Here is a 25209-nt window from a genome sequence, read left to right on the forward strand (position 1 = left end):
TTCCTCCATTTGCTGGGAACGTCTACAATCTGATGGTTATAGGTGAGAAAATAGACGAGAACAAGTTTTGTGCAAAATCAGGGCCTCTGTCCGAACCACAGTGTATCTGCCAGAAAATGTTCTTTACTGCCTTCTCTGATACTCAGATGGTGCTCTTAAGAGATATAGGGACTCGTTCTTCCATCGACTGGTCATTTTGCAAGTATTTCTTAAATGACTCCTGCAGGCAGAAGCACAAGTCAGGTGTGGCTGGAATGAGAAAGGTTGGACTCAGCATTTAAATTTGGATCTTTTCAATTTTTCATAGTGAGAGAACCATCCCCAAGAGGGATGAAGCTGGTCATGGAAACAGATTGTTCCAAAAAGCAACATCTATTGTTTCAGCATCAGAGGCAGGACCTGAATTCTCACTCCTGTTTTCCTTGGGAAGACTGCATTTTATCGCTCTGTAAAAGTGCATTCTCTTATTTATTTACAGTAAATATCCATGAGTTCATACTGATCTGAGTGAAGGATGAATAAATTAAAATATGAGGGCAAAGAGGCAAATCTCCTCTGCAGAAGGATTCCCGATAATCTATAAAGATTGTTGTTGATGTTGTTTAGTGGCTAAGTAGTGTCTGACTTTTCTGTGACCCCATGGACGGCAGTCCTCCAGGCTCCTTTGTCCATGGAATTTCCCAGGCAAGAATACTGGAGTGGATAGCCATTTCCTTCTCCAGAGGCTCTTCCTGACCCAGGGATCAAACCCACATCTCCTGTATTGGCATGTGGGTTCTTTACTGTCGAGCCACCTGGGAAGCCTGATTTATGGAGATACTTCCCCCTCAATGAGATGAAGTCTAGCATCCCACTCTTTAACTGCAGACTGTGCATGGTAACTTCCTTACAAAGTGAACAGTATGGAAACAAAAAGGGGAAGAAAAGAGTATTTGTACAGTGGAGAAACCTAACAAATACTACTTTATCCAGATGATCAAGTCAACATCAGTAGTTATATGTCATGCTAATACTTTGTACCCTTGATACAATGTAATGAAAATGTTACTTTACTTCTGAGATCCTCCTCACCCAAACCCCATAACCCTAGTTGAATCATGAGAAAAACATTGTACAAATTCCAGTAGTGGGACATCCTACAACATAACCTGACCATTACTCCTCAAAACTGGTCAGGTCATCAAAACTAAGGAAATTCTAAAAAATTGTTACAACCTAGAGGAGCCTAAGGAGCTACAATGTAATTTGGTATCTTGGATGTGATCCTGGAATAGAAAAAGAGCATGAGATAAAAACCTAAGGAAGGCTGAATATTAGATCCTAAAGGAAATCAACCCTGAATATTCATTCATTCAAAGGATGATGGTAAAGTTGAAGGTCCAATGCTTTGGCCATCTGCTGTGAAGAGCCAACTTATTGGAAAAGACCCTGATGCTGGGAAGGATTGAGAGCAAGAGGAGAAGGGGGCAACAGAAGATTAGATGGTTGGGTGGCATCACTGACTCAGTGAACATGAATTTGAACAAGCTCCACAGAAGATAGTGAAGGACAGGGAAGCCCGGAATGCTGCAGTCCATCGGGTCACAAAGAGTTGGACATGACTTAGCAACTGAACAACAGCACCAATAATGTCTCAGTATTTGTTTATCAATTATAACAAACATAACTACCCTAATGTTAAGTATTTATAGAGGAAGCTGGGTCTGAGGTAGGTGTGTGAGAACTCTCTGTTTTATTGTCTCAATCTTTTTTTTTTCCTTTGGTAAATTTGAAACTACTGAAAAAAACTTAAAAAAAAAATACATTCTCTACCAAGTAGGTTTGGGGAGATCTTGTGTTAGACGTTATAGGTGAACAAGTGTTCTAGGACACTAAATACTTTGGTGGCCCCAGAACACTGTGTATGGCAGCACAGTGACTTTTTAATGGTTCTTGCTTTGGAAGATTAGCTTTATGGATGAAATACATGTAATCTAAATAGTGCATATGAAAACAATGTGCTTATGTGTAATTTATTTTTAAATAGTTTTTTTCTAATTGCAAAGGTAATATATATTTATCTTAGAAAATATGAAAAATATGAAAAAGCTCAAAATGCATTAAAGATATTTGATATCTTCAAGAGCTGCAGCTCTTTCCATGGGTGATTGCCCACTGAAGTAGCTGCCCCATGAGTCTTTTCTCAAAGGTTGGGGCTGACAGGCCCTCCAGCAGAGAAGGTCCCAGTGCCCTCTGTCTTCTTGCCTTGCTCTCATTGTCACATCCCCAGATCGAGGGAAATTGCTCATTTAATTGTCCGCAGTTAATTTCACTCCAGAGCTGAGAAGGTCAGGAATTAACAACATGATTGATATTTGCCCTTTCTAGCAAGTAGAGTGTGTGAAAATTATAGTAAATCAGTTATTATCACACATTGTGCTAGAGCCCTGTGCTTATTTGGATATTGTTTTTTGAAAGGTAGTCTTTCTCATTCAGAGTTCTTGTAGGAAAACCAGAGAGTATATTGAGAGATTCAAATAGGGTTATGGATAGGAAAGGAGCTTTAAACAATTCAATGTGAAGCATGCATTCCTTTCTATTTTCTTATTTTTACTACCTCTATCAGGGGTCTTGTGATAAGAATCAGATAGTATATAGTTTAGGCTTTGAGAGTCATGTGGTTGTTATAACTATTCAGTTTTGTGGCATGAGATCACTCATAGATAATACAAATGAACATGGCAGGTTTGCAGTTAAACTTTATTGATAAAAACAGATGATGAGCCGGATTTGGATAGAGGATTTGCCTGGTCCTGATGGGCACATTTAAGGCCTGATCTATATCCAGCCTTGCGTGCTCTTTTGGACAAGTCGGGTTTGGTGGCTGTAATGCATGGGGTGATGCCTGATGTGGTGAACGGGCTCAGATATGATATGGACATGGAGATGGGGAATGTCATTATCACCCAAGTGACTGGGAAAACAAACCCAGAGCCTCAAGACTGCTCTGTAAGAGGATGTCTTTGTGAGGTGGCTGTCAGGAGCACAAGACTCCAGATCTTTCCAAAGCCTGCCTTTCCTCTTGGGATCTCTTCCAACTCCCACTGCTGTCACCATGCTCTCCATCTTCTTTTTAGAATTCCGGCCCACTGTGGACAACTGATCCTTCTGTTTATTTTCTCACAATACCTGCAAGATGTAGCTGGGACAGTCCGAAGACTTCTCTAGAGTCTGGGGAGTAACATAAGAGAAACATGCTACAGAAAGCATTTTGAAATCTGGACCCTACAGCATGCCTGATTGGTGCTTAGCCACGGACATTTCTGCACAGTTCTAACCTGGGGGCTCCAGAAAATGATTTTCTTTTACTTCTTCACCCAGTTCTTCCTCTGCTTTTATTTGTTTTGAAATTTTCATTTTGACATAATGTTAAGGGGAGTGGTGGCTGTAGTGATGAGGGAGATTAGGCAAGAATCATCGGACGTGTATATATACACCCAAATCTCCCCAGTTAACACCATCATGTCTGCTTTTCACTTCATGAAGTCCTAGCACTGAGGCCCTCAGGAAGCTGGTGCCAAGGAAGGAATAATCTGAAACAGGCCTTGACTTACTATTACTTGGGAGGGGGTCAGTGGCATAGAAACATGTGTATTTATTTATTTGCATATTTGCTTTTTAGGGATGAATAACCTTTTAATATGATGGTAAGTATTTGCTACTTACTGTTTGACAAAGATATCTGAAGTTCTTTTCTTTTTTGCTTTTGTACCATCTGCTTCAAAATTTTAGACCCATTACAGGCCAATGCATTATCAAAAAAAAGAAATAAGAAAAAAGGAAAAAGAAATCTAGATCTTTAGAGACCCTGTATGGTGACTTACAGGTTTGATTCCCTTTATGATAGTCATTTTAAATGTTGCCTGTTTATATGATCATGCAAATCTTTGTCCTGTTTTGAACTTTAGAATTTATTTTAAAGATCATGTTATATCTATCATCTCTTGCCTTGTAAGTTTCTAAGCTTTTCTTAGAGTTGGACAGTGAAGAAAGCTGAGCACCGAAGAATTGATGCTTTTGAACTGTGGTGTTGGAGAAGACTCTTGAGAGTCCCTTGGACTGCAAGGAGATCCAACCAGTCCATCCTAAAGGAGATCAGTCCTGGGTGTTCATTGGAAGGACTGATGCTGAAGCTGAAACTCCAATACTTTGGCCACCTGATGCGAAGAGCTGACTCATTGGAAAAGACCCTAATGCTGGGAAGGATTGGGGGCGGGAGGAGAAGGGGACAACAGAGGATGAGATGGTTGGATGGCATCACCGACTCAATGGACATGGGTTTGGATAAACTCCGGGAGTTGGTGATGGACAGGGAGGCCTGGAGTGCTGCGATTCATGGGGTAGCAAAGAGTTGGACATGACTGAGCGACTGAACTGAACTGAACCCTAAAATAGTAGCTAAAAACTATTTTAATCAAAATCATCTCTTGGAAGAATAATCTAAAAGGATTTCTACCAGATTCTCTCTTCATTGCCTGTATTGACTGGGGATACCCTTACCCTTTTCCAAAGTTCCTTTAAAACCTACCTGTTTTAAAAGTATAAGCAAGAGGTACTGGGAATCAAGGTCCCCATGTTATAAGGTGTCCCCCAAGATTCCAAACATTGTGACTCAGTGTTCCAAGAGAGAAGAAATTAGTATCAGCCAGCCATGGCTCAGAATGTGAACACAGCAACATTAATTGCAAGATAAAGTCACAGTTTGGCATTTTTAAAGCTCATAACCTTTTTGTCCAGATAAAAACCAAAGATGAAGAAAAACACTGAGACCATGTCAGCATGTGCTTCCTCTGCTTTATAAATCATGCTGTGCTCTTGTTGAAAGTAGAGTTAAATCAATGCAATGCATCAAGCAAGCAAGTGTTCCTCTGATGATACAGTCATTTGGAATGAATTCAAGTTTTATTTTGACTGAAGAGGGAGGGAGTTCCTGGGAAAAGTCTACTCTCCTAGGATGTCAGCGTTGTGTGTGAGGGATGAAATCTGCTAGGAGATCTGAGAGGCTCTGGCATCGGGACATTTTGCTATTTAAACAGATGTCTAAAGCTTCATAAGTATGATTGAGGTCCTCCATCCATTTGTTAAAAAGAAAGGTTGGATCATGGCATATGAGTTCAGTAGGAGAAATATGAGAAAATTTTTTCTTGCCTGCTGTAAAGTTAAATAAGATACTTAATTTTAAGGATATTCAGTAAGGAAGGGCATTCTAAATACTGATGTTTTAAAGGAAATTATGTTTGTATTGTCTTATTATTAGAGGTGAAATCTAGCCTAGTCTAGAAAGAGGTGAAGCCAGACATAGAATGTAGGGCTCCTAAGGTCATGTAAGGTCATTTGCACTATTCTCTGTGGACTCTTGAACTGAGAGTTTCATGTGGATGTGAAAAAATTAAAAGTTCTTGTTGGAGATCCAAATAAGCTTTAATTCACTGCCAAGTCTCATTGCTTTATTTATGTAAAAGAAAGAAATGATCCACTTTGGCATCAAAATGTAAATAAGCCTCCCATCCATTGTTTTGTGAAGGTAAAACTACATTTTGAACAATATGAGTAAACATAAAATTTGCTATATTACGTAATCCAGTTCCACTGTATTAAAATTTTTTAACTTTTTATTTTGAGGTAATTGTAGATACATGTGTACTCGTAGAGAGAATTCCAGAAAAAAAAAGAGAATTCCAGAACAACATCTACTTCTGCTTTATTGATTATGCCAGAGCCTTTGACTGTGTAGATCACAACAAATTGTGGAAAATTCTTCAAGAGATGGGAATACCAGACCACCTTACCTGCCTCCTGAGAAATCTGTATGCAGGTCAAGAAGCAACAATCAGAACTGGACATGGAACAATAGACTAGTTCCAAATTGGGAAACGAGTACATCAAGTTGTATATTGTCACCCTGCTTACTTAACTTATATGCAAACTTCATCATGCGCAATGCCGGGCTGGCTGAAGCACAGGCTGGAATCATGATTGCAGGGAGAAATATCAATAACCTCAGATCGCAGGTGATACCACCCTTATGGCAGATAGTGAAGAGGAACTAAAGAGCCTCTTGATCAAAGTGAAAGAGGAAAGTGAAAAAGCTGGCTTAAAACTCAGCATTCAAAAAACTAAGATCATGACATCTGGTCCAATCACTTCATGGTGAATAGATGGGGAAACAGTGGAAACAGTGACAGACTTGATATTCTTGGGCTCCAAAATCACTGCAGATGGTGACTGAAGCCATGAAATTAAAAGAAGCTTACTATTTGGAAGGAAAGTTATGACCAGCCTAGACTCAGCAGTGGCCACAGGGCTGGAAAAGGTCAGTTTTCATTCCAGTCCTAAAGAAAGGCAGTGCCAAAGAATACTCAAACTACCGCACAATTGCACTCATCTCACATGCTAGTAAAGTAATGCTCAAAATTCTCCAAGCCAGGCTTCAACAATACGTGAACCGTGAACTTCCAGATGTTCAAGCTGGTTTTAGAAAAGGCAGAGGAACCAGAGATCAAATTGCCAACATCCGATGGATCATCGAAAAAGCAAGAGAGTTCCAGAAGAACATCTATTTCTGCTTTATTGACTATGCCAAAGCCTTTGACTGTGTGGATCACAATGAACTGTGGAAAATTCTGAAAGAGATGAGAATACCAGACCATCTGACCTGTCTCTTGAGAAACCTGTATGCAGGTCAGGAAGCAACAGTTAGAACTGGACATGGAACAACAGACTGGTTCCGAATAGGAAAAGAAGTACGTAAAGGCTGTATATTGTCACCCTGCTTATTTAACTTATATGCAGAATACATCATGAGAAACGCTGGGCTGGAAGAAACACAAGCTGGAATCAAGATTGCTGGGAGAAATATCAATAACCTCAGATACACAGATGACACCACCCTTATGGCAGAAAGTGAAGAAGAACTAAAGAGCCTCTTGATGAAAGTGAAAGAGGAGAGTGAAAAAGTTGGCTTAAAGCTCAACGTTCAGAAAACTAATATCATGGCATCTGGTCCCATCACTTCATGGGAAATAGATGGGGAAATAGTAGAAACAGTGTCAGACCTTATTTTTTTGGGCTCCAAAATCACTGCAGATGGTGATTGCAGCCATGAAATTAAAAGATGCTTACTCCTTGGAAGGAGGGTTATGACCAACCTAGATACCTTATTGAAAAGCAGAGACATTACTCTGCCAACAAAGGTCCGTCTAGTCAAGGCTATGGTTTATCCAGTGGTCATGTGTGGATGTGAAAGTTGGACTGTGAAGAAAGCTGAGTGCCGAAGAATTGATGCTTTTGAACTTTGGTGCTGGAGAAGACTCTTGAGAGTCCCTTGGACTGCAAGGAGAGCCAACCAGTCCATCCTAAAGGAGATCAGTCCTGGGTGTTCATTGGAAGGACTGATGTTGAAGCTGAAACTCCAATACTTTGGCCACCTGATGCGAAGAGCTGACTCATTGAAAAAGACCCTGACGCTGAGAAGGACTGGGGGCAGGAGGAGAAGGGGACGGCAGAGGATGAAATGGCTGGATGGCATCACCGACTCGATAGACATGGGTTTGGGTAGATTCTGGGAGTTGGTGATAGACAGGGAGGCCTGGCATGCTGCGATTCCTGGGGTCGCAAAGATTCGGACACGACTGAGCGACTGAACTGAACTGAAGACAGATTATTAATAACCAGAGACATTACTTTTGCTGACAAAGGTCCATCTAGTCAAAGCTATGATTTTTCCAGTAGCCATGTATGGATGTGAGAGTTAGGCTATAAAGAAAGCTGAGCGCCGAAGAATTGATGCTTTTGAATTGTGGTGTTGGAGAAGACTGTTGAGACTCCCTTGCACTGCAAGGAGATCAAACCAGTCAATCGTAAAGGAAATCAGTCCTGAATATTCATTGAAAAGACTGATGCTGAAGCTGAAGCTCCAATATTTTGGCCACCTGATGCGAAGAACTGACTCCTTGGAGAAGACCCTGATGCTGGGAAAGATTGTAGGCCGGAGAAGGGGGTGACAGAGGATGACATGGTTGGTTGGCATCACTGACTTGATGGACATGAGTTTGAGCAAGCTCTGGGAGTTGGTGATGGACAGAGAAGCCTGGTGTGCTGCAGTCAATGGTGTTGCAAAGAGTCGGACACAGCTGAGCAACTGAACAGAACTGAACTGAACTAATGTACTTGTAGGAAATATCACAGAGAGGCCATATACCCATCACTTGGCTTCTCCCCATGGTAACAACTTGCATGATTCATAGTACAATATCATAACCAGGAAATGAACATTGGTATGCACTATTGACCTTATTCAGATTTCAACAGTTTTACATGTACTCGTATGTGTGTGTGTGTGTGTGTGTATTCAGTTCCATGCAATTTTATCACATGTGTATAATGGTGGGACTGTCACCACATCTAGGATAGAGAACAGGTCCATCACAAGGCACCCTTGTGCTACTCTTTTACGACCACAGCCACTCTGCTTCCTGCCCTACTCCATAACTCAGGTTACCACTAATCTGTTCTTTATCTCTATAATTTTATCATTTTGAGAATACTATATAGATGGACTCCTACAGTATATAAGTTTTTGAGATTTTTTTTCACTTATCATAAGTCTCTTGAGATCCTTTCAGGTTTTTACCTGTATCAGTAGTCATTCCTTTTTATTGCTGAGTATTATTCCATCATATGGATATACCACCACTTGTTTATTTTCTGATTGAAAAGCATTTGGATTGCTTCCAGTTTGGTGATATTATGAGTAAAGTTTTTATGGATATTTGTGTACATGTTTTTGTGTGAATATAACTTTTCATTACTCTGAGATAAATGCCTAATAATAACTGCTGGATCACATGGTAAGCGCATGATACTTTATGTAAAAAATTGCCCTCCTCTTCTCTAGAGAGGCTGCACTATTTTACATTCCCACCAGCAATGTATGAGTGATCCACATTCTCCACATTCTTGTCAGCATTTGGGGTTATCACTATTTTTCACTTTAGCTCTTTTGGTAGGTGTGTAATGATAGCTCATTGGGGTTTTAATTTGCATTTCCCTAGTGGCTAATGGGACTGAACATTGTTTCGTGTCCTTATTTGCCATCTGTTTATCTTCTGCAGTGAAATGTCTGTTCGCGTCTTTTGCCCATTTTCTAAATGTTTATTTCTGTTTTTTTTAAACCGAGTTTTGAGTGTTCTTTATGTATTCTAGATACAAATCCTTTGTCAAATATGTGGTTTGCAAATATTTTCTTCCAGCTTATAGTTTATCTTTTCATCCTCTTCATAGGATATTTCACAGAGCATAAGTTTTTTTTTCTTTGCTTTTGATGAAGTTTTTTTTCAATTTTTTAATCAATTTTTCCTCTTATGGATATGTTTTTGGTATCACACTTTATTTTTATCCCTGTCTTTTTTCTTGAGTTATGTGTATTTGCAGCTAAAAGGAAAACTTTGAGTAGGGCATTATTGTGAGTTACCTGTGTTTCCGTACTTTCAGCAATTTACGCATGTTGGGTGGATTTAGATTATTTGCTTTATAGCAGCTGAGCAGTGCAGGTAATGACTGGATTCTGGAAAGTACAAACTACATTTACTAAGACATTTTCCTCCTTGTTCTCACAATTGATATTCTTTCTCAGGCTTTTTAGCAGTCCTGGTTTGGGGGATTGCACTAGTTGGTCTGTGCTCCAAGCTACAAACCTAGGAGATGTACAAAGCCTGTTTTATTTTGTTGTAAGGAGTCTCTGTAGCATAGGGGGAAGTGCATGCATAGAATTACATGCCCAAGGGCAGTCAGGCCCAAACTTGAATCTTTCAAGCTGTGTGGTTTCTCCATGCTTTCATTTTCTCCCCAGGAAAGTGGGGATAACAATCTTCACTACTTCATAAAGTTGTGGTGAGAGGAAAAGGAAGTAGTAATGTATGCAAGGCATGTTACAGAGGATCTGATATGCAGGTGTGCTGAATAAATTACTTGTTATGACATAACCTTTCCTTTCTTCATGCATTCATGTTCAGATTATTTCCACCTAAAGTGAAAAATTTCAAAGTTCCATAGCTGCTACCAGTCCTTTATCAAGGAGAACGTGGAGATCTAAAGGAGAAAGCTCCACCTGTATTTGCTCCCTTAAGGAGGAGATGAACAAATGAATTTATGCATGAGAGAGGAGCGAATCTACTTTGCTTATTTACAGAAGAGATGTTATCCAGTAACTACCTCTTCCTTTGCCATTGTTTAGCAGAATATACATCCCTAATAAGTGTGTACCCCTCAGAAACAAATCTGAGATAAGAATTGAAGTTTATTTGGAATATGACCAAAGAAAACACTTTGGAGGATTCAGTTCAGTTCAGTTCAGTTGCTCAGTCGTGTCCGACTCTTTGTAATCCCATGAATTGCAGCACGCCAGGCCTCCCTGTCCATCACCAACTCCTGGAGTTTACCCAAACTCATGTCCATCGAGTCGGTGATGCCATCCAGCCATCTCATCCTCTGTCGTCCCCTTTTCCTCCTGTCCCCAGTCCTTCTCAGCATCAGGGTCTTTTCCAGTGAGTCACCTCTTCGCATGAGGTGGTCAAAGTATTAGAGTTTCAGCTTCAACATCAGTCCTTCCAATGAACACCCAGGACTGATCTCCTTTAGGATGGACTGGTTGGCTCTCCTTGCAGTCCAAGGGACTCTCAAGAGTCTTCTCCAACACCACAGTTCAAAAGCATCAATTCTTCGGCACTCAGCTTTCTTCACAGTCCAACTCTCACATCCATACATGACCACTGGAAAAACCATAGCCTTGACTAGATGGACCTTTGTTGGCAAAGTAATGTCTCTGCTTTTTAATATGCTATCTAGGTTGGTCATAACCTTCCTTCCAAGGAGTAAGCATCTTTTAATTTCATGGCTGCCATGACCATCTGCAGTGATTTTGGAGCCCAAAAAAATAAGGTCTGACACTGTTTCGACTATTTCCCCATCTATTTCCCATGAAGTGATGGGACCAGATGCCATGATCTTAGTTTTCTGAACGTTGAGCTTTAAGCCAACTTTTTCACTCTCTTCTTTCACTTTCATCAAGAGGCTCTTTAGTTCTTCTTCACTTTCTGCCATAAGGGTGGTGTCATCTGTGTATCTGAGGTTATTGATATTTCTCCCGGCAATCTCAATTCCAGCTTGTGCTTCTTCCAGCCCAGTGTTTCTTATGATGTACTCTGCATATAAGTTAAATAAGCAGGGTGACAATATACAGCCTTGACATACTCCTTTTCCTATTTGGAACCAGCCTTTTGTTCCATGTCCAGTTCTAACTGTTGCTTCCTGACCTGCATACAGGTTTCTCAAGAGGCTGGTCAGGTGATCTGGTATTCCCATCTCTTTCAGAATTTTCCACCGTTTATTGTGATCCACACAGTCAAAGGCTTTGGCATAGTTAATGAAGCAGAAATAGATGTTCTTCTGGAACTCTGTTGCTTTTTCGATGATCCATTGGATGTTGGCAATTTGATCTGTGGTTCCTCTGCCTTTTCTAATGCCAGCTTGAACATCTGGAAGTTCACGATTCACATATTGCTGAAGCTTGGCTTGAAGAATTTTGAGCATTACTTTACTAGCATGTGAGATGAGTGCAATTGTGCAGTAGTTTGAGCATTCTTTGGCATTGCCTTTCTTTAGGTTTGGGATGAAAACTGACCTGTGGCCACTGCTGAGTTTTCCGAATTTGCTGGCATATTGAGTTCAGCACTTTCACAGCATCATCTGGAGGATTAGGTAAATGAAAAAAGAAGGAAGGGTAGCCCAAAAAGGATATGTTATCAACAGGATACCACCCGAGGCAGTAGGAGTTTAATTCCTCGGAGAAGTCTATGAGCTAGTGGAGAAGCTGGAACTCAAAGTTATCTCACTGGAGGATGGAGGGATATGGGTATTTGTCTGCCAGTTCCGCTTGGTATTGGAGGATGGGTGCTCCATGGTGGATTGGTTAATTCCCTGTCATGTCCCACATCTCTGCAGAGTAGAAAAAGCCCTCAGGCAGGGTGCTGACAGTTGAGTGAAAGAAATGGCTGTTTCATGTCAATGTATGGCAAAACCCACCACAATATTGTAAAGTAATTAGCCTCCAATTATAACAAATAAATTAAAAAAAAAAAAAAGAAATGGTGTCAAGGGGGAGTACAGCAAGGCCTTGATGGTTTCCGCTACAGTCAGTTCTTTGCCTCTCAGACATCCCCTTGTGTCCCATTTTAAGTTTATCTCATACCGTTTCTTCAAGTTTGAGGCTGGTCGCTAGGAGTCAGTGGACAAGCTATGGTCCCTGCTGTTGCCCTTGGTTTCAAGGACATAACTGCTATTTATCATCTCCTTCCTTCATCGTGGACTCTAGATCTCCCTTAACCAGCACTTGAAAACATGGAGGTTGCTTACAGAGTTGGGGAACCCACACCTTCATTTCCTAGAGTCTGGGCCCCTGGTTAGAGTCTTAGTGATTCAGTAGTTAAAACAGCTTGTTTACAGTTCCTGGACAGCATGGACACATCAAGAGGGACTCTGATGAATTCTCTGGGTTCCAGACCTATTCTTTCATGCACCATTATGTAGCAACAACCCCAGCTACTTATAATTATCAGAGACAGCTCTGGCGATGCAGACACTCTTTTCTTGACCTGCTCATGAAAAGAGAGTTTGGTGGAACCCTTACTGTTTTTTCTGGTAGAAGCCTTGCTGTCACGGTTGGTCCATCCACATTCTTACTCACAGACCTAAACTAATGTGGGAGTTTTATCTAGGATAAGGATATCATCTTAATTACACCTTTGGGAATGGAGACAACAGTCCACTGAGAGACAGACTCGAGCCAGTTCTCCATTTGTCACCTAGTTTCCTCTTCGCTGCCTCCACCCTACTAGGGGGTCATTTGATGATTCGTTCAGACCCTGTACCAGTCTGAATGATCTGGTCACTGTCTTCTCCTCAGTGTACAGTTATGTGGGTAAATGGCTATAGGTCCTTTTGGAATAGGATCAGGGGAACTCGTCTTGTGTACTTGATCTGGTTTTGCAGGTCAAATGCCTTTAGTGGCTGCAATTGGTTGGCTCTGGATCTGAGAGCTGATTGGTCTAAAAATGAGGTCAGAGTTGGAGTATCTGTTCATCAGCTCCTGTCAGTCATGGGTTGAAGGCTGTCCTGGGGGAGCATCAATTCCCTGGTATTCCTGGTTGGCCCAGTAGGAACAGAGCAGGTTCCTGTGGTCAGAGAAAGCCCTCAGGCAAAGAGCTGAGGTATTGGTGGTGGCAGTCTGAGCAGACAGGCAAGGAAATGGTTAGCAAGGAGGATCCACTGGGTATGGGGCACCAACCACATTGTTGACAAACTTATTCCTGCCAGTTTGGAATAATTTGAGCATAGTATTACCCACTAGTATCAGAGAATTCAGTGGATTAATCAACCTCAGGGTTTATCTTTCTCTACAATTCCAGTTTGTAAATACCTGTGGCTTAGAATTATTTTTTCCCCCTAAATTAAAAAAAAAAAACTCACCAATAAAAATCATTATAAAAGCTGCACTAAATTAGAAAACAACAACAAAAAAAGACAAAAGTAAATGAAATATACTTCAGTAAAATTTAAAAAAAGACATAATGCCACACATAAGATCATTGAGAAAATACTGTAATGCAGGCATGGAGTAAGAGGCATAAGTGCACTGGAGATAATTTATTATTATGAACAAGTTAAAGGAAGGAAATAGGCAGAGACCTTGAGTATCCCTGCTGATTCTCTGGTCTCCGGCCTCATCTCCTCCAGCATCAGAACATCCCCAGGAGAGAGAGAAGACGTGGAATATCATTCTCATTTTATCAAAAAGGAAGATGAATAATAAAAAGTTAACATGTTTGAAGTTATGTCGTGAATTTTAGAAATACAGTTGATTCCCAGTTTAGTATCTTGATGCCCACTAAACTGTTCTTTATTTCATTGCAGTTGCGATCTCAAATTACATCAGTAAGCTCATGCTACAGTCTGTTTTCTCTGGGGGAATGGAGAATGACAGCCTGTCTGTCATCCATCTTTGCTTTAGAATGAAATGTGACTTTTATATAACTGCAGTAATATATGTACACTATAAAAATGCCTTGCAGTCTGAAAATGCTACAAATAAATCGGGAAAGGAAGACAAATATACTACTGAAAGGTTATAATTTTCAACTCTCTTAGCATGAGTCAGACTCCATGTGCCAATGTTCTCTTTAAATGGGGTTGACAGTTCTTCAGTGTTAAGCAGAAACATGATAGAATTACTCTCCACACATCATAAGTGTCTCGTACCCAGCACCACAAGTGACACATGGAACTTGGGACCTTTTTTTGGAAAAGTGAACCCAAAAGCCATGTAGCCTGATAGCAATATCTTTCTGGTAATTTTGTTCATACACAATTTGTTCTTACTGAACTTTCCCTTTCAGGAATATTTTACATCAAATGACCCTGGGATGTACTTTCAAGTATATTCCCATGTAGAGTGCTGGGAGACTTGTACACTGCGAGTGTCAGACCTTTATTCTCAATATTTAAAGTAGTTTTAGCAAAAGCTGCCATGTATTTGTATATATGTACATATATACATATATAAATGTGTATGTGTGTATAAAAATGAACTTTTCAAGTGCTTCATCTACTGTGTACTTATAGATGGGGACTTGGGGCTGAATGCTTATAATCATTCAATGCCCAGAGGGTTTCAACTGCTCAACAGCGACGGTTTTATGGATCTTTGCTCCAAATCCTTGCTTTCTGTGCAGACCTGGAGTGAACATCCACTTCCCTTCCTCTCTACCCCCCGAAGCACAAACGTGAAGTTAGGGAAGGAACGGGTTTGATTTCATCTGTCACCTCCTGGCTGGCCACACACCCATGGCAGCGCTGATAGACTGCAGTAAGCCTTCTATTTCTTTTTGGGTATTTAACCTTGTGGCTCAGACAGTAAAGAATCAACCTGCAATGCAGGAGACCCAGGTTCAATCCCTGGGTCGGGAAGATCCCCTGGAGAAGGAAATGTTAACCCACTCCAGTATTCTTGCCTGCAAAATTCTGTGGACAGAGCAGCCTGGCAGGCTGCAGTCCATGTGGTCTCAAAAGAGTCAGACATGACTGAGCAACTTAACACAAACACTGGAGCTCATAGAATCCACTTCTTTATTTTGTGAGAAAGGGGATTATAATTATACTTTTTCTTCTCTGATTCCTCAGAGGTTATCAACAGCAGTTCTCTGTGATCCCTGCACTGTTCTTTGTCTGCTTGAAATGCATTTAGAACACCTAGGTCCTCATTTACAACCACCTGATCTGTGGTTTCAATTTCCTCTTAACAGTGTTAGTTTCACCTTTCCTAGTGTGACAACAGTGCTTTTAGATGGAGTAGATGGAAGTAAAGCAGAAGCTGAGTGAATGCATTTCTTTTTGTGGTTTGCTAGTGTTAATCTTTGCCCCTAAAGCAGATTTAATACAACTTATTTAATAACCTAAAACAAAGTGAGCAACAGAAAATTGAAAAATAAAAACGCTATTACCAACATTTTCTCCCCTCTACCCCCACACCTCAATTTGAAAAGAATCATCATTAGCGAATCAAAATATTCATTTCACTTTGGCTCTTACCTGTTCTTATTTATTAGTTACAGTTCTTAGTAAACCATTCCCCAATTACACATTTTTTAGTTTTCCCATTCTACTGAAGAATATTATACCATCTTTCTTTTTAAATATTTTCAAGGCCTGCCACTGACCCATTTATTTTTTGATCCATTTGTTTTGAATAATGATTAGTAATTGAAGCTGCTGAATGATTAGGACTTTATTATTCCAAGCGTGTGCTTTGGAATCTAAAAGACTTATCTTCTCTGTTTTAAATGCTTGCATAACCTTTAGCAGACAGAGCAACATCTTTGAACTTTGGTTTCCTCCTGTATAAATAAGCTGTGAGGATTCAGTGAAATAACACGTGTGAAAGTCCTGCTCCATGTGCCTGACACAGAATAGGAAATCTGTGAAGTATCATCTTTCCTCTGCTTCGAATAAACTGTGATGAGATTGATGCAATCAATTTTTGTTATTTTATATGGGAATATAGTTGATTTGAAAGTGAAAATGTTCATTGCTCAGTCGTGTCCCACTCTTTGCGAGCGCATACACCAGGGAAGCCCAAAGCCAACCATTTCGCCAGCAAGCAGGGTTCGGACCTGCATGGGGAGACTTCATTGGATTTCAAGTCTAATGCCTTAACCACTGAACCATCACTGCTGCTAAGGGGCTTCCCTCGTGGCTCAGATGGTAAAGAATCCACAGTGCAGGATAACTGGGTTCGATCCCTGGGTCAGGAAGATCCCCTGGAGAAGGGAAAGGCTACCCAGTCCAGTATTCTTGCCTGGAGAATCCCATGGATAGAGGAACCTGGTGGGCTTCAGTCCATGGGGTTGCAAAGAGTCAGACATGACTGAGCAACTAAGCATGCACACGCACATAGTTGATTTACAATGTTGTGTTAGTTTCATGTGTATGGCAAAGTGGTTTAGTTATGCATATATTTATTTTTTTTTGTTTTTTTCCCCCATAAGGTATTTCAGAGTATTGAGTAGAGTTCCCTGTGCTATACAATAGGTCCCTGTTGATAATCTATTTTATATATAGTAGTGTATATATGTTAATCCCAATCTCCTCATTTATTCCTCTCCCAGCCTTTCCCCTTTGATAGTCATAGTTTGTTTTATAAGTCTGTGAGTCTGTTTCTGTTTTGTAAATAAATTCATTTGTACCATTTTTAAAAATTCCACATATAAGTGATATTATATGGTATTTGTCTTTCTCTGCTGACTTACTTCAGTTGGTATGATAATTTCTAGGTCCATCCATGTTGCTGAAAATGGTATTATTTCATTCTTTTTCATGACTGAGCAATATTGCACTGTTTGTCTGTTTGTGTATACTATATCTTCTTTATCCATTCCTTTGTTAGTGGACATTTAGGTTGCTTCTATGTCTTGGCTATTGTAAATAGTGCTGCAATGAACATTGGGATGCATGTATCTTTTGGAATTGTGTTTTTTCCAGATACATGCTCAGGAGTGGGATTGCTGGATCATATGGTAATTCTTTTTAGCTTTTTAAGAAACCTCCATATTGTTTTCCACAGTGGCTGCACCAATTTACATTGCCACCAAAAGTGTGGGAGGGCTCCCTTTTTTCCACACCCTCTCCGGAGTTTATTGTTTGTAGACTTTTTGATGATGACCATTCTGACTGCTGTGAGGTGATACCTCATTGTAGTTTTGATTTGCATTTCTCTAGTAATTAGCAACATTGAGCATTTTTTTTCACATGAAGCAATCGATTTTGATCATTATGGAGAATTAATTTTTTATAGATCTTTATCTGTAAAATAAAGGCAAGAAAAGTAAGGCAGTTTCATGGATCATTATTCTGAATATTTGGAATTCTGAAAAAGTGTCAGGTTCAAGGTCTCAAGATGTATTACCCAATTTTTTCCTAACAAGACTCATTTTTCCAAGTTTATAATTTATAATGACTGATATCAATACTGAATAATTCGTCAGAGAGCCTTTTAATCAATATTCACTCTTTCTCATAACCAATTCATAACATCAAAGACTCAGATAGTTAAGGAAATAGTTTTAATTGCCAGATCTACCAAACTAATGTACTTCACCCTAGGAAATTTTCTCAGATGTAGAATGGAGATTGGTTCTGATCTCCTGTTATTGTTATAAATCAGGCTTATGGGAAAATTCCTTCTTTTGTCTATTATGTTATTTTTATTACTGAACAAGAAGTATCCTAACACAAATATCTTGTGAATTTAACACAAAATGAGACTTCTTTTGAATAGAGAATGAGTGAAAAAAGTAAACTTAAAAATATTTGAATTGATACTTTAGTTCTTTAAAAAAATTGCTTATTAAAAATCCAGTTCATACCAGGCTAAGTAAAAAGAAATTTATTGAAAGAGTACTGGAGTACTCAAGGGAAAAGCAAGCCATGTGGATGGTAGAGGTGCCATTAAGCCTTAGGAAGTAGCAGCTGGAAACAGGGACTGAAACACAGTCAAGATCCAACTGCTGTCTTCAATCCCTGATTCTCTGAGTCTCATCCTTTTCTCTTGAATTGACTCACTTTCTCCATGGCATGAACCATGAACTGATAACTCCTGAATTTATATCTTACTGCTCCATCCAGCAAAGGAGGAATAACACTGCTCTCATCACCTTGAAGACGTATGGTCCTAGGGAACGTGGTCATTGGTGCAGCTTGGGTAAGTGCCTGCTTCAGGACTAATTGACTGTAGAGAGGGAGTGGGATCTGGTGAACACACGGCAGGTACTATAAAAATCATTTAGGTACAGTGAGAGGCAGATTGGTGGTTACTGGGTAGAAAAAAGCAATAAGTATCTTTATGACTTGGCTCTCCTCTTTTTCCACAACTATCTCTTGTAGCCTTCTTATACTTTCAGCACTGTGAATACTGCACTAGTGTCTTTCATTCATGGGCTTTTGCTCATAATGATCTTTCCGCTTGAAGTACTATTCTTCCCTTCTCCTAGTGACTCCTACTTCCCCTTTTATTTGCCACTTAAATATACTGACCACAGAAAGCTTTCTGTGACCCTCAAGTTCAGGTTTCAGCCTAACCTGTGCTAGGGGATGCAATTATAGCCTGAATTTCTCACAGCAAGGCAAATATCATACCGTATGGTCTTCGGTCTTCAACGTTAAATAGGCTATAAAATCGTAAGGGTGGAGAACCCATTTGTCATGTTTATAGCTATGTATTTAGCACTTGGCCCAACATCTGGCCAAAATAATTGTTCCATAAACAATTGTCAGGTAAATGAAGGCATAAACAAAGGAATAGGCAATGAGCACAATTTGAGAGCTGTGGTAGCCTGGAGAAAGGGGCAGTCATGGTAAACTACATAGAGAGTTTGAGGGTTTCTTGGATAATCCTCTTAGCCTGTTTAGAATATAGTATGTCTGGTACTGGGCCCAAAACTTAACACACATTATTTTATTTAATCTCTATGGGTTGGTTTTAGAATTCTTATTTTACATTTGAGGGAGCTTAAATAATGTGCCAGTGGTTCCACTCAGAGAACACACAGTAGCTGGGTTTAAAACTCAATGTCTGACTCCGATTCCTATGTTCTTAACCATTCCGCTGCCTTGATTCCTTTGTTGGCAGTTCCAGGTGAGAGAATGGATTCCTAGGTCTTCTAGCCCTTGAAGTCTGTATGTCAACCTTTTTTTTAAGAAAGAAGTAAGTTTTCCCAATACCATTAATATATTGACCTGTAGGTTCTTTGGCAGTTGAATAGATTGTTAAATTCTTATTCTTCCTGGTCGTGATTGAGACTGTGAAAAACACAAATTAGCAATCATAGTTTAACCACGAGGGGAAGAAAGAAAAGTTATTAACTGATTAGTCATTTGCTGAAGCTTGCTGAGTTTCAATAGGTATAAATTATGTAGAATAAAAAATCTGCTAAATTTGATAATTATTTTCATTCTCTGATTTTATTATGGGCAGAAGTAAAGCTTTCCAGAATCTCATGAATTACCAGTATGGAATGATCCTTAATTTAGAAACAATGCCATAATTATCTAGGTTTTGAAATTTTCTCTACTTTCAGAGTACGTGTTTACATGTAACAATCTTGTTATATATAAAGTGACTCAGGTAACTCCTAAGTATCTGAAATTCTTCCAGTTCTATTCTTGGTTCAATCTGATGGCAAATTTGTCTTGAGTAGCTTCCCTAGGAGGCAAGTTTCTTCTATTTCCCTCTGTTCTGTCCATATGACAGAATTCAAAACACAGGTGGGACAAGTGAAAATGTACCCCATTATTCACACGCCTTTTCTTTTGGGTGCTGGGTAAATTCAGCTCTAGAATAAAACAGACTGATGAGCCTGTCATTCAGAGTGACATGCCGTTATGTAACTATGAAGGATAAAGATGGGCATGTAAATTGACTTCCCTCTGTGCATTAATATTTTTAACTGTGATCATTTCCTGATCTTGTAATTATAAACCACCGAGTTGGATGTTTGAGTGTAATTTACTAGAGGTATAATTCTTGCTGAAACCACAACAAGCACAACAGCCTCTTTTATTTATCAGAGTATGCATTTGTGTCAGCAATCAAGCATATGAAGTCACATTTATATATATATTTGTTTTTGTCCTATCTCAGCTATAAGTTCACAAACTTCAAGAGAAAAAGATTCATCCCATCCATCTTCTTTTATACTCTGTTTCACAGCATTCCCCCTGATAGTGCCTTAGCTCCCAAAGGACACTTGATAACAGTGAGTAACTGACACTTCTCTCTTTGGGGTGTAGCTGTCTTTGGAGAAGTAATGTGGGAGTCCCAGTGTCATGTTCTAAGTGTGACACTAATCCAGAAGCTTCCATATGACTTGACAGTAATTTCCTTTATTTCTCTTTTTTTTCTTCAGCTGCCACCACCAGTTCATTAGCAAGTCTGGTTAGCTCTGCCTTTAACATAGATCCAGAATCTTCTCACTTCTTTCCTTCTCTACCAGACCAAGTCATCTTAGGTTTATGTATTAGCTTTCCACCCTCCTCCCCCCACCCCCCGGCCATGCCCAGAGGCTTGCAGGATCTTAATTTCCTGACCAGAGATTGAACCCGGGCCCTCAGTAGTGAATGCATGGAGTCCTAACCACTGGATAACCAGGGAATTCCCTATGTTAGCCTTTTTTTAAAGAAATTATTTATTTATGGTTTTGCTGGGTCTTCATTTCTGCATAGGCTTTTCTCTAGTTGCAGCAAGCAGGAGCTACTCTCTAGTTGTGGTGCATGGGCTTCTCATTGTGGTGACTTCTCTTGTTATGGAGCACAGACTCTAGGGCATGCAGGACTTCCGTAGTTGCAGCCCCCGGGCTCTAGGGCACAGGCTCAGTAGCTGTGGTGCATGAGCTTAGCTCTTCACAGCATGTGGAGTCTTCCCAGATCAGGGATTGAAACTGTGTCTCCTGCATTGGCAAGCAGATTCTTTACCACTGAAGTGGAGGAAAGCCCTGTATTAGCCTTTTTGACTGCTTTCCATGCCGGTACTATTGCTTCCCTCCACCCCTCAACACACCCCACCCAAACCCTTTCATTTTTTGCACAGCAGAAGAGAATGTAAATCAGATTCTCACTGTGCATCAGATATTCCAAGTTCACTGCATCCTGGAGCCTTTTCACCTATTCCTTCTGCCTGAAAAGTTTGGAAAGTTCTCTTGTTCTATGGCTGGCTCATACTGTCATTTACATCGAGCTCAAAAGTCATTTCTGGGAAAGATTCTGAAATCTTTTTTCTCTTGCAACTCTTCTCTCATCTTTGCCTACTCATAAATATATATGTCATTCACTTAATAGTCCTGTTTCAAGCAGAGAATAGTGAATTTCAGAGGAACTTACCTTTCAGTACTTTAGAACTGAAAACAACTAAAAATTTTTTTCTAGTTGTAATATTAGTCCATGCTTATTAAGGAAATTTGAAAATAGAAAGTAAATGAAAATAATTAAATTGCCCGAAACTCTACCTGCTAGTTGTTGTTCAGTCACTAAATTGTGTATGACTCTTTGTGACCCTGTGTACTGCAGCACACCAGGCTTCACTGTCCTACACTATCTCCTGAAGTTTGCTAAAACTCATGTCCATTGAGTCAGTGATGCCATCCAACCATCTCATCCTCTGTCGCCTCCTTTTCCTCTTGCCCTCAATTTTCTCAGCAACAAGGTCTTTTCCAGTAGGTTTGCTCTTTGCGTCATTTCAGTTGCTCAGTTGTATCTGCCTCTTTGTGACACCATGGGCTGCAGCACACCAGGCTTCCCTCTCCATCATCAACTCCCAGAGCTTGCTCAAACTCATGCCCATCGAGTCGTTGATGCCATCCAACCATCTCATCCTCTGTCATCCCCTTTTCCTGCCTTCGATCTTTCCCAGCATCAGGGTCTTTTCTAATGAGTCAGTTCTTCGCATCAGGTAGCCAAAGGCTATTGGCACTTCAGCATCAGTCCTTCCAATGAATATTCAGCACTGATCTCCTTTAGGATGGACTGGTTTGATACCCTTGCAGTCCAAGGGACTCTCAAGAGTCTTCTCCAACACCACAGTTCAAAAGCATCAATTCTTCGGTGCTCAGCCTTCTTTATGGTCCTACTCTCGCATCCATACATGACTACTGGAAAAATAGCTTTGACTATACGTGCCTTTGTTGGCAAAGTAATGTCTCTGCTTTTTAATATGCTATCTAAGTTGGTGACAGCTTTTCTTCCAAAGAGCAAGCATCTTCTAATTTCATGACTGCAGTCACCATCTGCAGTGATTTTGGAGCCCAAGAAAATAAAGTCTGTCACTGTTTCCACTTTTCCCCCATCTATTTGCCATGAAGTGATGGGACTGGATGCCATGATCTTAGTTTTTTGAATGTTGACTTTTAAGCTAGCTTTTACACTCTCTTCTTTCATCCTCATCAAGAGTCTTTTTAGTTCCTCTTTGCTTTATGCCTTTAGGGTGATGTCATCTGCATAACTGAAGTTGTTGGTGTTTCTCCCTGCAATCTTGATTCCAGCTTGTGATTCATCCAGCCCAGCATTTCTCATAATGTACTCTGCATGTAAGTTAAATCAGCAGGTTGACAATGTATACCCTTATGTACTTCATTCCCAATTTTGAACCAATCCGTTGTTCATGTCCATTTCTAATCGTTGCTTCTTGAACTGCATGCAGGTCTCTTAGGAGATAGGCAGGGTGGTCTGTTATTCCCATCTCTTTAAGAATTTTCCACAGTTTGTTGTGATCCACATAGTCAGAGGCCTTAGCATAGTCAATGAAGCAGAAGTAGATATTTTTCTGGAATTGTCTTTTTCTATGATCCAGTGGATATTGGCAATGATCTCTGGTTCCTCTTCCTTTTCTCAATCCTGCTTGTGCATCTGGCAGTTCTTGGTTCACGTACTACTGAAGCCCAGCTTGAAGGATTTTGAGCATTACTTTGCTAGCATGTGCAGTGAGCACAATTGTACAGTAGTTTGAACATTCTTTGGCATTGCCTTTCTTTGGGATTGGAATGAAAACTGACCTTTTCCAGTCCTGTGGCCACTGCTGAGTTTTCCAAATGTGCTGACATGTTGAGTGCCACGCTTTAACAGCATCATCTCTCTTTTTTTTTTTTTTTTAACCTTTTTAAAATTAGTTTATTTATCTACTTTTTAACTTTACAATATTGTATTGGTTTGCTATACATTGACATGAATCTGCCATGGGTGTACATGTGTTCCCCTTCTAGAACCCCTCCCACCTCCCTCCCCATCCCATCCCTCCAGGTCATCCCAGTGCACCAGCCCCGAGCACCCTGTATGCGAGACAGCAAAAGAGACACATATATAGAACAGTATTATGGACTCTATGGGAGAGAGCAAGCGTGGGATGATATGGGAGAATGCTATTGAAGCATGTGAATTATCATATGTGAAACAACATCATCTTTTAAGATTTGAAATAGCTCAACTGGAATTCCATCACCTCCACTAGTTCATAGTAATGCTTCCTAAGGCCCACTTGACTTCAGACTCTAGGATGTCTGGCTCTAGGTGAGTGACCACACCATGGTCCTAGTTATCCAGGTCATTAAGACTTTTTTTGTATAATTCTTCTGTGTATTCTTGCCACCTCGTCTTAATCTTTTCTGCTTCTGTTAGGTCTTTGCTGTTTCTGCCCTTTATTGTGCCCATCTTTGCACGGGTTTCTCAGGAGACAGGTAAGGTAGCCTGGTATTCCCATCTCTTTAAGAATTATCCACAATTTGTTGTGATCCACACAATCAAAGGCTTTAGTGGAGTCAGTGAAGCAGAAGTAGATGTTTTTATGGAATTGTCTTGCTTTTTTATGATCCAGCAGATGTTGGCAATTTGATCTCTGGTTCCTCTGCCTTTTCTAAGTCCATCTATAGTCTATATATAGAGCATATGCTCTTTGCTCAGAGCATGTAGTGATATAGTATTTGATCCATCCATCACGTGCTCAGTCGTGTCTGACTCTTAGCAACCCTATGGCCTATAGCCCTTCAGACTCCTCTGTCCATGAGATTCTCCAGGCAGGAATACTGGGATGGGTTGCCATTTCTTCGTCAAAGGGATATTCCTGACCCAGGGATTGAACCCACATCTCCTGTGTCTCCTGCATTGCAGGCAGATTCTTTACCACTTGAGCCATTGAGGAAGCCCAATACAGTATTCAGTTCAGTTCAGTTCAGTTCAGTCGCTCAGTCGTGTCTGACTCTTTGCGACCCCATGAATTGCAGCACGCCAGGCCTCCCTGTCCATCACCAACTCCTGGAGTTTACCCAAACCCACGTCCATCGAGTCGGTGATGCCATCCAACCATCTCATCCTCTGTCATCCCCTTCTCCTCCTGCCCCCAATCCTTCCCAGCATCAGGGTCTTTTCCAATGAGTCAACTCTTTGCATGAGGTGGCCAAAGTATTGGAGTTTCAGCTTCAACATCAGTCCTTCCAATGAACACCCAGGACTGATCTCCTTTAGGATGGACTGGTTGGATCTCCTTGCAGTCCAAGGGACTCTCAAGAGTCTTCTCCAACACCACAGTTCAAAAGCATCAATTCTGCGGCACTCAGCTTTCTTCACAGTCCAACTCTCACATCCATACATGACCACTGGAAAAACCATAGCCTTGACTAGACGGACCTTTGTTGGCAGAGTAATGTCTCTGCTTTTCAATATGCTATCTAGGTTGGTCATAACTTTCCTTCCAAGGAGTAAGCATCTTTTAATTTCATGGCTGCAATCACCATCAGCAGTGATTTTGGAGCCCCAAAAATAAAGTCTTACACTGTTTCCACTGTTTCCCCATCTATTTCCCATGAAGTGATGGGACCAGATGCCATGATCTTAGTTTTCTGAATGTTGAGCTTTAAGCCAACTTTTTCACTCTCCTCTTTCACTTTCATCAAGAGGCTCTTTAGTTCTTCTTCACTTTCTGCCATAAGGGTGGTGTCATCTGCATACCTGAGGTTGATATTTCTCCTGGCAATCTTGATTCCAGCTTGTGTTTCTTCCAGCCCAGCGTTTCTCATGATGTAC

The 25209-nt window shown here is 40.4% G+C and overlaps 1 protein-coding gene and 1 long non-coding RNA gene across 2 annotated transcripts in view; both read left to right on the top strand.

The window, feature by feature from the left end:
- Nucleotides 1-25209, top strand: part of LOC145537992 (uncharacterized) — a 279729-nt gene that overhangs the window by 16798 nt on the left and 237722 nt on the right. The gene's annotated exons all lie outside the window — the stretch shown is intronic.
- LOC145537996 (uncharacterized) lies at nucleotides 1571-5461 on the top strand. Its single transcript, XR_014076562.1, has 2 exons — nucleotides 1571-1708; nucleotides 3117-5461. It is a non-coding gene; the product is annotated as an uncharacterized LOC145537996 (long non-coding RNA).

The sequence above is a fragment of the Giraffa tippelskirchi genome, chromosome 2 (genome assembly GCF_054371585.1).
Source record: "Giraffa tippelskirchi isolate mGirTip1 chromosome 2, T2T-mGirTip1v1.2.pri, whole genome shotgun sequence".
Lineage (NCBI taxonomy): Eukaryota > Metazoa > Chordata > Mammalia > Artiodactyla > Giraffidae > Giraffa > Giraffa tippelskirchi.